This window comes from Danio rerio, chromosome 6 (assembly GCF_052040795.2).
Source record: "Danio rerio strain M-AB ecotype USA chromosome 6, GRCz13ab, whole genome shotgun sequence".
Taxonomy (NCBI): domain Eukaryota; kingdom Metazoa; phylum Chordata; class Actinopteri; order Cypriniformes; family Danionidae; genus Danio; species Danio rerio.
Genome location: NC_141026.1, coordinates 19,053,639 through 19,067,509, shown reverse-complemented (window position 1 = coordinate 19,067,509; position 13,871 = coordinate 19,053,639). Strand labels below are relative to the sequence as shown.

At 35.3% G+C, this 13,871-nt stretch overlaps 2 protein-coding genes and 1 pseudogene across 13 annotated transcripts in view; 1 reads left to right on the top strand and 2 right to left on the bottom strand.

Annotated features, from left to right (window-relative positions):
* The window catches only part of LOC147843474 (uncharacterized), a 388,615-nt gene that overhangs the window by 155,219 nt on the left and 219,525 nt on the right, over window positions 1-13,871 (bottom strand). The window lies entirely within an intron of this gene.
* Window positions 1-13,871, bottom strand: part of slc19a1 (solute carrier family 19 member 1) — a 50,808-nt gene that overhangs the window by 24,625 nt on the left and 12,312 nt on the right. The window contains exons 1-3 of one of the 12 annotated variants that reach the window (XM_087256994.1): window positions 4,634-4,994; window positions 4,392-4,460; window positions 1,235-1,359 (exon numbers count right to left, since the gene is read on the bottom strand). The gene's annotated coding sequence lies outside the window, so the exon portion shown is untranslated. Of the gene's footprint in view, window positions 1-1,234; window positions 1,360-4,391; window positions 4,461-4,633; window positions 4,995-13,871 lie in introns of those variants that run through there. The other 11 variants (XM_087256988.1, XM_087256995.1, XM_087256992.1 and 8 more) reach the window with 11 other exon arrangements.
* LOC137496036 (U6 spliceosomal RNA) lies at window positions 1,298-1,371 on the top strand (annotated as a pseudogene).

The window sequence follows — 13,871 nt, the reverse complement described above, 5'->3', positions numbered from 1 at the left end:
AAAAATGTCCTGATAATCTTTGTATTTTTACATTCTATATAATGTTATATAATTACATGAACTGGGTAAGCTAAATTGTCCATAGTGTATGTGTGTGAATGCGAGAGTGTATGGGTGTTTTCCAGTGTTGGGTTGCATCTGGAAGGGCATCCACATATATAAAACATATGCTGGATAAGTTGGCGGTTCATTCTGTTGTATCGACCCCTGAGTAATAAAGGGACTAAGCCGAAAAGAAAATGAATGAATTGATAAAATGTTTGTAAATTCTTTGATAGCACAACTAAATTTTCAGCAGACATTATTCCAGTCTTCAACTTTACACAATTCATTCATGATGATTCGGTTCTCCAAAAACATTACTTTTACAATCACTGTTAAAAAAATAGTTGTGCTGCTTATTTTTTTATTCCTGACATCATACATTTTCCATAACTGTTTGATCAATAGAACATTTAAAGCAATCTTGTTTATATTACATTCTTGTTTAATGGCCTAAAACAAGTTTATGAAAAACAAATAAAAAACATTTCTTGCCTAAATGTTTCATATTCATGAGAGTACTTTTTCCACTCTCAAATAAATCCTATTGCTCTGCGCTCTTTACCTTTTCAAATCCTTTTAGATGGTGAATTTTATTGATCATTTTTGGTCATACTTATGATCTTCTACATTCCCTACTTTCTCACTATCATTTGCTTCACGCTCACTGCTTTATTTACCTACAGGCTACACACTGGCTACATTTAGCCTAATAAAATATATAAGGAAATAATGTAAAGCTATCAGAAAGACTCCAAAACAGCCATCTAAATGTTACAATGTTTGTTTCAAGTGGCTGTTTTGAGTTTTCTGGGTTTTGTGGTTTTCTTAGACACCACACATCTCACGATGTTTTCACTGATTTGGTGGTTGTGAAAGGAGCATTTGCTGGTCTTTCAACCTTTTGTTCTCGTCATCGTTGAGGGGGAAACATTCTACGCATGTCTGTGGGGGAGGGTGTGGAACATTGTGGCCACGGGTTCTTCACTGTCACACCGAAACATCCAATCACAGCTAGCAGAGAGGAACCTTTTTTACATGTGGTCTACAGCTGAGGAAATACTCAAAATAAACCTTCCACAAAAACATTGGCTTGCAATTTTGCAGATCATAAGAGTTTACAGGTCTATCTCACCAGTGTATACATTCAAATTTGTTGGAAGCTAATTAAATAAGGGGTGTATCTACTTACCACCAGTAAGAAACATACCCAGAATTCCCTGGTATATATAGCTCTTCTTCCGCCTCTCAGTTCGTGCTTGCTTCGGCAGCACATATACTAAAATTGGAACGATACAGAGAAGATTAGCATGGCCCCTGCGCAAAGGAACCTGATGGATCTTCTCTGTCCCCACCCTGTGGCCCCCAGCAGTCCTCTCGACGTCACAAGTCCTTAGACTGCAAGGTAGTGACCCCTGAACCCCACTGGGGTCACCTGAGACCTTGACAGGTGCTCATGCTTGCTGAAATTAATGAAATTACCCAATATGGTAAAAAAATCAAAGGCGGGAACTGGCATAATTAGCCATGTGCTTTCTGGGGTATGACAGGTGCATATTAATTAGCCATGTGCTGTAGACTGCTCTCATTGTATATCATATATTACATAATTTGAAAAAGAATTGAGTAACATAATAATAAGTATTATTTTTTAATAAATGTATTACATTATATTCAAATATAATTGTATGTTTATTTGCAACATAACTAAATATAGCTTTATTTGAATTGCATGTGAGTTAGATAAAATGTTTTTATAATCAGGACTTATATTTCACACCTTTTAAGAAATATAATATTTTTTAATAGTTCAATAATAAACATACTGAAATATTGACTTTTAAATGTTTTAGAATTTTGTCAATTATATTGACCGTAATGTTCAGGTAACTTATTTATTAATATTAAATAACACATAATAAAATATTTAAACAACTGATTAAACTAAATATAGTACCTAAAAACATTAGGCTATAGGATATAAGAAATATTATATTAAAATACAATAAAATTAAAATTTCAGGCGTTGATATTAAAATAGGTTTATCAATTTTTAAAAGTTTAATAAATTATTTAAAAATACAATTAAATATATTTTTAAATATTTCATTTACATCAATGTTTACAGTTATATTTACATATACATATTATTTTTTACTGCATTTACATTGAACATTTACTTAAGTTTAATTTACAATATAATTTTATACCATTTTTATTTTTACTGTTAGCTAAACTAGAGTTTATAACTTGTTTATGAATAATATACAGAACCCTAATATTACCATCCTTTAAATTACACAATAATAACATTAAAGCAACCACATGAATATGTGTACGCAGTGTATTTTTGGAAGTTTTATTTTATCCTTTAACACTTGTTTGCAATAAATGAATAGAAAAAATGATGAATGTAAAGTGTAATATAAATATTGTGTAAAGTTATTCGAGTCACAACAGATAACCCACTCCTGGGACACTGTAGCTACTGAACAAATCTTTAAAAAAAAGCTGAAATGTACACAGAGATTAGAAATAAAATAGAAAAATGTTGATTTACACAAAATATATAACCATTTATACTTTTAACATATTAGGGCAGTACAATATAGCGTAAAATTATTTTATTATCACAACAGTTTATGCAATATTTGAAAAAAAAATCACAAACATATGATAAATTATTATTTTATAAACTACCTTCCCAGTAGTTGCTGCTCGGCTATTTGCTAGAGCAGCTCAAAGCATAACCCAGAGCTGTAAATAAACACTAATAGCAGAAGTTAAGAAGAAAAAAGAAAATGACAACAGCCAATAAGAGTCAGAATATCTTGCCTATTTGTTTTAAAGACTAAATGTTTGCACCTTTACAGTGTTTTTAGACTTAGACTTAATTTTTAAAATTAGTTATTTGCATCTGAACAATATCTTTTAACTGTTTAATATTATTAAGTAAAAGATTTAATAACACAGATAAAAAATGCATTTTTGTAGGGAAATGTTATCTTAGAAATAATAGCATTTTCTATGCTATCATAAATGTTATTTTAGAAATAATAGCATTTTCTATGCTATCATAATTGTTATTTTAGAAATAATAGCATTTTCTATGCTATCATAAATGTTATTTTAGAAATAATAGCATTTTCTATGCTATCATAATTGTTATTTTAGAAATAATAGCATTTTCTATGCTATCATAATTGTTATTTTAGAAATAATAGCATTTTCTATGCTATCATAATTGTTATTTTAGAAATAATAGCATTTTCTATGCTATCATAAAGCCCTACAACTTGTACATGTATATTTATATTTGTTTTATACAAAATAAACATTTATCTTGCTTAGTTGTTTTAAAGACTAAATGTTTGCACCTTGACAGTGTTATTAGACTTATAATATTTAGAATTAGAGTTAATTGCATCTGAACAATATCTTTTAACCACTTAATATTATTAAGTAAATGATTTAATAACACAGAAAAAAAAATGCATTTTTCTAGGGAAATGTTATTTTAGAAATAATCGCGTTTTTCTATGCTATCATAAAGCCCTAAAACATATACATGTATATATCTATTTTTTGTCAAACAAAATAAACATTTACAACGAAGCTTGTCGTCTTTATAGTCTATTTTGTCTCCTTTTTTAACTTCCTCTATCTACTGCACCGCTTTATAAATCGCGCTTCCTGGAGGTCCCGCCCAGCGGCCAATCGGAGCGCACGTTCAGTGGAACTTTCTCAAAGAGCCAACGGCACGCTACATGACATGACCAAATTCGGAAGCACGCTTTGTGGAACTTTGCGTCGACCAATCCCGAGCCAGACGTCGGGCCAATCAGGAAGAAGGGAAAGTGGAACTGTGGAACGGGAAGGGAACCGAAGATTCTCCCGCAAGAGGCGCAAGGATGACACGCAAATTCGTGAAGCGTTCCATCTTTTATTTATTGATTATTGATTGATAATTATTAATTTACAGTATTTTTTCATAATTTCTAATGTATCCAGTGAAAAAAACTGAGTTTAGATGTCATGAGTTTAGACGCCATTGCACTAGCAGCCGCGCTTTAGAGCGTCTTCCTGTTCACAGCACGCTTTAGTTAAATCAAGTTAAATAGCAACATGCACATATTATTTTACCCTAAAACATTGATTAACATTGAATGCATTTACCAATTAACATTGATTGCATTTACCATTCTACTGATTTACATTTATAAATGTGTCGTCATCGTTAATAAAAAGTGGATCTTGCGAATACCTTCACTCAATAACAAATCAACACCAATTCAACCTAGAATGATTGTTGCATAAACTCTATCGTAAAATAGCAGAAATGCACTTACCATCACTTGTGTTGCTTGTGCATAGATGGACTGAAAAGGTTGCATCGTTTCTCTTTGTTCTTTGTAAGTCTACCAGAAAACGCAGAGCGAAAATCAAGTTTAAAGTATACCATTAAGTAAAAACTTATTCACAGTGACAAGATTTAGCATCATGATGATTCAGTTATAAATGCATTAAAATCAATGATCAATTCTACTTAAACAATTGACACCAATTCAACCTAGCTTAAATATGCACTTACACATTGGTGTTAGCTGAACTGACATAGCGTCGTAATTCCTGGTAAATCTTTTGTACGAAATCAAAAATCAAGTAAAAGTAACATTAAAACATCTTTTTTCATGCAAAAATTGTTCTGTGAGGGCTTGAAGCAAATGTATGATCATCATATTCAGTTCGACTCACGACCTAAACGGGATGTCAGCCTTAAATAATGTTAGTACATCCACTTAGCATAATGTGTTAGCCTATTTCGTCACATATTTGCGTCGTATTACCTTGACTTTTTCATTTGTAGGCTTACCAGAACATCGAAAATGACCTGTTGTACTTCACCCATCACAAACCAAACTTGTGTTAGTAAAATTGTCGTCACAGGAGCTGTCATTCCCTACGCAGCCACCACACGCGCTGTGGCCATAGATTGGCTGTGGCCTGTGACTAAACAGAAAATATACAGTAGTGGAAGAGTGGACGCTTTATTTGGGTACTGCACAGGATCGTCCCAAGTCACAAAATTCATTCAATTCAAATTGGATAGTATTCAATGTATGCATATATTTATTGTGTATTTTCACACAAAAAGGCCAACATATAACATTTGATGTAGCTATAAATCCACCGTTTGTAAGAAGGGAATATTTCATGGAATAATTTATCAATTAATAATTTTTTGGGGGAAACATTTGTCAATTTAATATTATTATATTATTGGAATGATTTGAGTTTTTGATATTGCTTTTATCACGATGAGGATGTTATTTGTTACTTTAACAAAACAAATTTCTATAAGTGACAGTATAATGCTCTTATTCTTTATTTTCACAGACAAAAGTTTCTTAACAATACATGGCGATCCATGCATACACTTTCTCATTTACACACATGCAGACACTATAGCCAGTTTAGTTTATCTAATTCACCTGTACACTATGTCTATGAGTCTTTTGGACAGCACAGTAGGGGAAACCGGAGCACCCAGAGGAAACACATGATCAACTGCGATCACGGGGAGTACAAGTAAACTGTGCACAGAAAGGCCTCTTGGTCTAGTTGGAATTCGACCCAACTAACCATTGCTGTGAGGCGATGGTGTTTTGTATTGTGTTCTGTAATCACAACCCCTTCTGTATTGTTACTACAGCCAGACTCATCTCGTCCAAGATGGTTCATGATTGTTTTGCTTGAAGCGTCATGGGGCCTAACGTCAGTGAAAGGGGACAACATACGCTGAAAACACATGATGCTTGTTTGCCTCGTGGTAAACAAAACTGCACCATTTTTATTATTCGCACGAACACCAAGGACTTGAAGACAATGGTTGTTTCTTAATTCCAAAAACGCAAATAGCTGACTCGTGTTCTTATGAAGAGTGTTTTTGCCAGGTTATCTTGGTAGAATGAACTCAGGGGACCTCGACAACAGAGAGCGTGTCCTGTGAGAAATTAGATGCTTCGTTCTTCCCAGTGGTTCTTCCAGATCACAGTCACACAACCTTCACGCATTTTGACGGAAAATTATTTAAATATCCCAGATTTCATACAATGATTTATTGTTTTTATATATAACATGTACAAAAACCTTACACATATACTATGCACATTACAAATAAGACTAATTTTATTATGAATTTCAGGAAATAAACACCCTTAATGAGTTTATGTCTTTATTAAAATTTACATGTTAATGTTTACTTTCACCCTTGCACGTTGAGAAACTCCAGAGTCTAAATCTCTGAACTTTAGTAACTACATAAAATGCTGCGCCTCCCTCTCCTTTATTTATTCGCAATGACTTCTGGGACTTCGCAAGCAAGTTTTTTGCTCAAGTCTGCATCAATGCTTCCTCTATCAAGAACACATCCGGGAACTTTCAGGCGTCTTGTGGTCTTGAGTTTGGGAACTGAACGTTGGCGATAGTGGACACATGATTGCTAAAGAATGCTTATTGAGAACCGTTTATTCATTTTCTTTACAGCTTAGTCCATTTATTGATCCGGTGTTGCCACAGCGAAATGAACCGCCAACTTATCCAGCACATGTTATACGCAGCGAATACCCTTCCAGCTGCAAACCATATCTAGGAAACATCCTTACACACTCATACACTACGGACAATTTAGCCTACCCAATTTACCTGTACCACATGTCTTTAGACTGTGGGGGAAACCGAAGCACCCAGAGGAAACCCACACAAATGCGGCGAAAACATATAAACTACACACAGAAACGCCAACTGACCCAGCCAAGGCTCGAACCAGTTACCTTCTATCTGTGAGGCGACAGCACTACCTTCTGCGCCACTGCATTTTAAGGTTTGTTTTCATAAATTAGTCCATGTTTCGAATTATTGAGTGTCCAGCATGGTATCCTTTTATAAACAAATCTACAATATAATGTCATATTCCGCAATTAATTCTCTTTTCATGACTGGATTTCGCATTTTCCGTCATCACGATCATAGACCCAAAGGTTTGTCTGTGAAACCTGTCTGTGAAAAATCTGAATCTGCGAAATATTACATTACTCTAATATGCGGTATGAAGCCATTTTATCAGATTGTGGTGATTTGTAGGCGAGTGCATCAACATAAACTAACAAATGACATGTGTTAAAGGTTTAATTGAAGTACTCAGTGCTTTATGTTTTGTTTTGTTTTTGTATTGTTTTTTGGGGGGAGGGGGGTTAAAAAAAGGATATAGAAAATGTACAACAAATTTGTGTACATTATACAAAAGACAAAAGGTCTTTTGCATATGTGCCTGAAAATTGTGCCTGAATACTTCAAAAAGTCACAGTCAAACTGTTTTAAAGCCTTGTGTTGTTTTTCAGCTTTTGGAAAACAATCAAAGCAGTATTTGTTTGTTTTGCAGAAGATACTTCTATGAAAGAGTATTTTGAACAAACAGCTCATGTTAATTTAGGGCCAGTTGGTTGTGTTAAATGTAAAAATCAAAATTGTTTTCTAATCAGTTTTGACTTTTTTTTCCTCATAACCTTTTCTTTTTCTCCTTTTATAGACTTACTCTTCCAAGAAAAGTCAGAATCGCAAAAAAAGTCAAAACTGTCAAATTAAAGGTCCCCAAGCTTTCACAAATCATGTATAGCTTTAACAAAAAACTTGCTCTTTTTCCAGATTTTGGTATATCCATTCCTGTTGGACATTATTTGAATTTCTTGAATGGATCACACCGTATGCACAGATTTTGGTATATCCATTCCTGTTGGACATTATTTGGATTCCTTCTGGGCTAACTGTACTCAAACTCATTATTTTATTGCAGCCTTTCCTCGCAGCCCCACTCTTTTTTATTATTTTCTCATACCTCAAATCTTTTTATTCAGTTAGTGACATAATTATCTTTTGACCTGATAGCGGCACCTTGCTCAAAAAAACAACATGTTGTTGGTGTTATGCGAGGAAAAAATAAGAGCTGAAATGGAAAGAAAGCGCAAAGGAACTGACTAAGCAGAGGACTTTTTCCATAAGACCAGTGATAGTAGGCCTACAGTACAAATGAAGACGACGAGGTGGCCGGGGAGTCCAATTCTGGCAGGAAGTTAAAATTCGGCACAACACCTGTAAGCTAACATTACGCTATACAAAACAACATTGTCTACTTTATGTATAATCAAACTTATTTTTGTACTTTATCTGTTCAGTGAAGTAACAGTGAAGAGGCAGACCCAGTTACATTGTCAACCACCAGTCATGAGCCCAACACTACCAGGCCAGGTAGGATTACTGAGTGAATTTTAGAATTAGGATGGAGGACAAAACTTGCAAAACAATAAATAAATAAATCCACAAATTCTTTTGTAAATAATACATTAAATCTACAAATAAATGAATACATATATACAAATTCCTGCATAAATAAATATATCAGTACTTAAATAAATTTCACAAACCCCCCCACCCCCAATGTTTATTAATTTTGTATTACTTTTGAATTGAGTCTTTATTAATGAATTAATAAAATTTATTAATTTATTGACTGTAGTTCCGTATTTACATTTTCTGAGCTCAATATGCTACTGAGAGGGTGTCTATTATTAATCAGAAGGTGGTCTTTATGCTATCAGTGTTGCTGATCAATAAAAAAAATTGTGCTGTTTTTTGTGTGCATAACGCCCATTAACAGGCTAAATCACATCTGACAAGTGTTGATTCAGCATTGTTTGCAGGAGACGGATGAAGTCAACATGCTAACAGTTACCAGAGACTTGAGAAGACTAGCTGACACTATTGAAATTAGCAGTACGCTATCAGCTAATTATACTTTCTTCAGAGTAGATTTATGAGTAGATTCCACTTTTGATGTGGCTGTTAATCATTTTATCCTCACAAAGCTTAAACAGGCCACTCGTTTTAAGACCTACAACTTCAATCAACCAATGATGGCATAAAGACTGCCTTCTGCTGATTGGTAGACACCATTAAGGGCATACACACACTATGTACAGTTGCCTAGAACCAGGCCAAAGCACGCTTGTCCTCCCTCCCGTCTCCCCCGATGGCCCGCCCTCTCATCGCATTCAGGCCTTACGTCATCAGTAAGAACGCTGTTCAGTAAGAAGCTCTCTCACTCAGCACAGTGGAGATTTCTTTAGTTATATTGTTTTAGTTGTTTGATATGCAGTAACACGCAGTCAAATATTTCGCTGAACAGATCAGCCACTTTTGATGCTCATAAACGATCATAAAGTCATCGTGCAGCAGGAATTAGGAGGTTTGCTGCAGGTGCAGCTGTGGTGCAGTGAGGGGTTTGCGTCTTTAATAATCTATGACAGTTTGCTTTCATTGAACAGTAAGAATGATTAATAAAGCCATATGAAACAGTCCCTTAAAAGTCACGTCTCGTCTTCAGTTTCGAGCTCAGGCATGCTTTGCACTCACACTACAAGCGTGCATGAGCCCCTGCGGCACACCTCTTTCAACCAGGTCAGGGCCAAAATAGTGGAAAAAAAGTGTAAAGGCCAATATGGTGAATAAAGCCCTGCCTTCTAGTGTAGGAGCCAATCATCGATCGCTATATGGTGAATAAATCCGGCCTTCTAGTACAAGAGCCAATCATTGATCGCAATATAGACCATTTTGAGGGATGTTAAGAAAAACAATGGTCCCAACGTAATTGCTGTTTTACATTTTTAGTTTTTATAGCTTTCGAGAATCCAAAATAAGGCACATATTGATAAATAATGTTATGATAGCTGTTTTAACATTAGGTTATGATTTAATTGCCTCTTTTTACAGTCATGAAATAGTTTGAAAACAAGCAGGAAATGTCTATGGGTCAATGACATGAACACATTGAAATGTTCTATACTGATGATACTCCGGGGGAGTTGCTCAGACCAAACGTGAGTTTCTGCAGATTTGTGTGATTTGGATGTTTAGAAATGAAACTAAAGAGACAGTTGTTTTTGGTGATCCCTAATATGAAAATTAATTGTAAGCTTGGCAAGCAGTTTTGGAGAATTTGATGTTTCCCCATTCAGACAGAATGCCCAAACATACTGCCCAAGAGGTGTTTCAAAGATGGCGGCCGAGTGAAATGACTTGCCTGAAAGGGCACCTATAGTGAAAAATCTAGTTTTCAAATTGTTTGGACAGACATATGTGTAGATATAGTGTATAGACCAGGGGTGGGCAACCCTGTTCCTGGAGAGCCACCTTCCTGCAGATTTCAGTTGCAACCCATATCAAACACACCTGCCTGTAATTATCACGTGGTGTTCAGGTCCTAACTAATTGGTTCAGGTGTGTTTGATATGGGTAGCAACTGAAATCTGCAGAAAGGAGGCTCTCCAGGAACAGGGTTGGCCACCCCTGGTATAGACCGTCATATTGGGGTGAAATAAACACACCCAGTCCTTCCTTTTTTTAAATTTAACAACATAAAAACAGTGGACCAATTGGAGCGGTTTTCAGATCGACCGCAACTTGATGTAGGAGCGCAGTCCCCCCGCCCACTGAATTGATTAACAGCTGCGTATTACCATGTCCCGTTAGTCACGTGTATAATCATATCAACAAGACCAGACGTGCCCAAAGCAACCGAGGGAATAAAAGGTCTGTTCAGTTCACTAGGATCATCAATCATCATCAAATGTGATCAAGAGTGAGTTTCACATGTTTAAAACGAAAAAATGTAGTGCACGTGTGTAATGAATTACAGCGATTTACTTCAGCTTTATGTCATCAGCACAGCCGCCTGTCAGAACAGTTATAAAGGAAGACACTTCAATCCCGGTTTGTGGACATTAAATCAGGGTTATTTTATACATTAACATAACAGATATCTACACAGCAGTGAAGATTAAGCTGTATCCTGTAACATTCACGTGCAAAAAGAGTGCAAAGGTAAACGCGCTCTGTCTGTCTGTGTGTGTGTCTGCTGCGGTGCGTGCGCGCGTGTGTATCTGTGTGTGTGCGCGTGAACTTTGTAACAACATTGTGTGTGACTCATCAATGCAACTGCACAACAAATACTCATTGGTAAAGTTCTTACTGTAGTATTTCTCACAAACGCTAGATGAGATCATCTTCCTTTCAGTCTGTCTAATGTCTGACGCAGCTTAGGGAGGAGATTAAGGCACGCAGAAAGACACGTAGAAACAGTAGGTGGGGAGGACTAGCCTTAAAGGCGCAGTATGACAAAACAGCCCCCTAGTGCAAAAATGTATAAAATAGAATCTTGTAAAATGTGTAAAGAAAAATCTGATGGATGTTTTGAGCTGAAACTTTACAGACTTAATCTGGAGACGCAAAACACTTATATTAAATCTGAAAAAATGGGTAATCTAGGTGCCATTTAAAGTAACTTTGACACCAGTTTGTGGTCCTACTAAACTATAGCCCCTTTCACACATACAGACCTTTCCGGAAAATTGCTGGCAATTTTCCGGAAAGGTTGTATGTGTGAACAGGTCCTTTTTGAAAATACCGGTAAATTCGTTCTGGCTATTTTCCGGAAAGAGAAGTTGTAACATTACCGGCAATTTGCCGGAATGCTGCGCTGTGTGAATGCAGAAGGAAGATTCCCGTAATAAGCGCGTGCACGTCTAGAACGTGCTGACGTGAGACGTCTGCTTTAGCCAATCACAACAGTCAGACGCATTTACTTCCGCGCGGTTTGTGAGGATAAAAGCCTTTGAATATTTTTCCAGACACATTTAGCTGCTAGAAGTTAGTCAGATCATGTTTATATGTTCTTCTTAATGCCAACTGTGTAAATAATCATCGATGAGATGCTTATGATAAGCCGTTGTTTGTTTACCTTCAAGCTTTGCGTGCTCCTATGAGCGCCTGCACACGCACATATTATGAACATCTCGACATGAGAAAGTGATCCTGCGAAAGTTGTTCACAATATTGATCATCCACAGAGTCTGTAATTTAGTCAAATGTTTACAAATACAAGCGCAGCCGTTTAAAGCTCATTTGTGGTGAATGATGTCAGAATTTACCGGTATTTTGGAATGGATGTGTGAATGCTCTTTTCCGGAAAATTTCCGTAACGTCCTCGGCTGTGTGAACAGCGCTTTTTTTAATATACCGGTAAAGTCGTTCCGGAAATTTTCCGGATATTTACCGGTATCACTATGTGAAAGGGGCTACTGTTTTTAACCCAGAGTAAAAAAAAAAATGACACCTGTAGTTTAAAATGGGTGTTAGCATTGCTTTTTACCCTGTGTTTAGAAACCATGCTCTGGAGTAACACCACATTGCATTGCAGTGCTGTGTGTGTTCAGTGTGAAATGGTTTACTTGTTGATGCTGCACAGTTAGCAACAGACAATTAAGTCTAAAGTTTTTTTTAAGTACTGGCAAGACACTGTAAAATCAGTGTAAAAATGCTGTATTCTGTATTTTGATCAGTGACAGATATGAAACGAGAATATTTTCATTTATTAAAGTTTGAAACATCTGTTAAAGTGATAGTCGCCTTTCAAAATGAAATGTTACCCAGTAGAGCTTGCATGATTGCATGTTGTTTTGCTGCAGTACATATTGCAAGTTGCATAATTTCACCAGAAGATTTGAATAGCTCTATTTGAAATGATTTAATTTAGATCAACTGGGGTGATCAAGTCTTTTTCTATGCAGTGCATCAGCATAAAATACAATTATTTAAGAGCATATATACTAAAAAGTTAATATAGTCAGTGCTTTATGGCTTTCTGAGGAGTGTAACAGTATTCAAGGATAGAAATTGAACAATCAAATGTAAAATTGCATGGTCATCTTTGTATAAATAATAAATAAATAAATAATAAATAAATTAATTAATTTATATTAATTTAATTTATATATATATTTAATAAATAATCTAATCCTGCGATGTGAGTATTACAGATAGACATTACGATATCGATGCTCAAACAATATATTGCTCAGCCCTATTACTCAGTATGTACTCACTCTTAAGTGATTTCAAACCTTTACGATTGGTACTGATAACATTGACTTCCATAGAAGGAAAACAAAATACTATTCAAGTCGATGGTTAGCAATATTCAGTATCAACAGAAAAAAAAAACTCAATCGGATTTGTGACAAGTGGAGTGTGAGTAGCTAAATGATGAAAGAATTTTCAGTTTTGGGTGCACTCATCTCTTTAAACGAATACCCAGGATTAGTAGTAAACCCCAGGTAATATAAGCAGTGTGAAATGTGATTACAAATAACCAATAATTCAATTTTTCCCAGATGAAACTGCAAAAACTGGAGTAAATAACTGGATTTATGTATTGCTTTGACATCAGCTGTAAGTAATGTATTTTATACAGTGCAGTTGCATTAAGGTTCAGGTCAGAGTACAAAAGCCTTATGTGAATAACAGACTTAGGCTGTTGCCTTTTATTAAAGGAATAAAAGAACTGTGGCCTCTGGCAGTTGAGATGGACACATGGTTTAACAGTGTTCGTGCAATAGTGCATTAACCCTTAGTTCCTTATATATGGTGTTTAAATGTAAAAAATAGATTGACATACCGACAGACAGACTTTGACTTAATTTGCTTACATCAGTTATTAGGATTGTTAATGTCCCTAATTTTAACAATTTAAATCACATCTACAAAAAAAAATCATAATTATTATTATTAAATGCTAAAACAAACAAGCAGGTACTGAGAAGAGGGAGAGGAAAAAAGTATTATTTAATGACAACTTATTTGAAGGGCTCCTATTTCACCCCTTTTTAAAGATTTAAGATTAGTATTTTGTGTCTCTAGAATGTGTCTGTAAAGTTTCA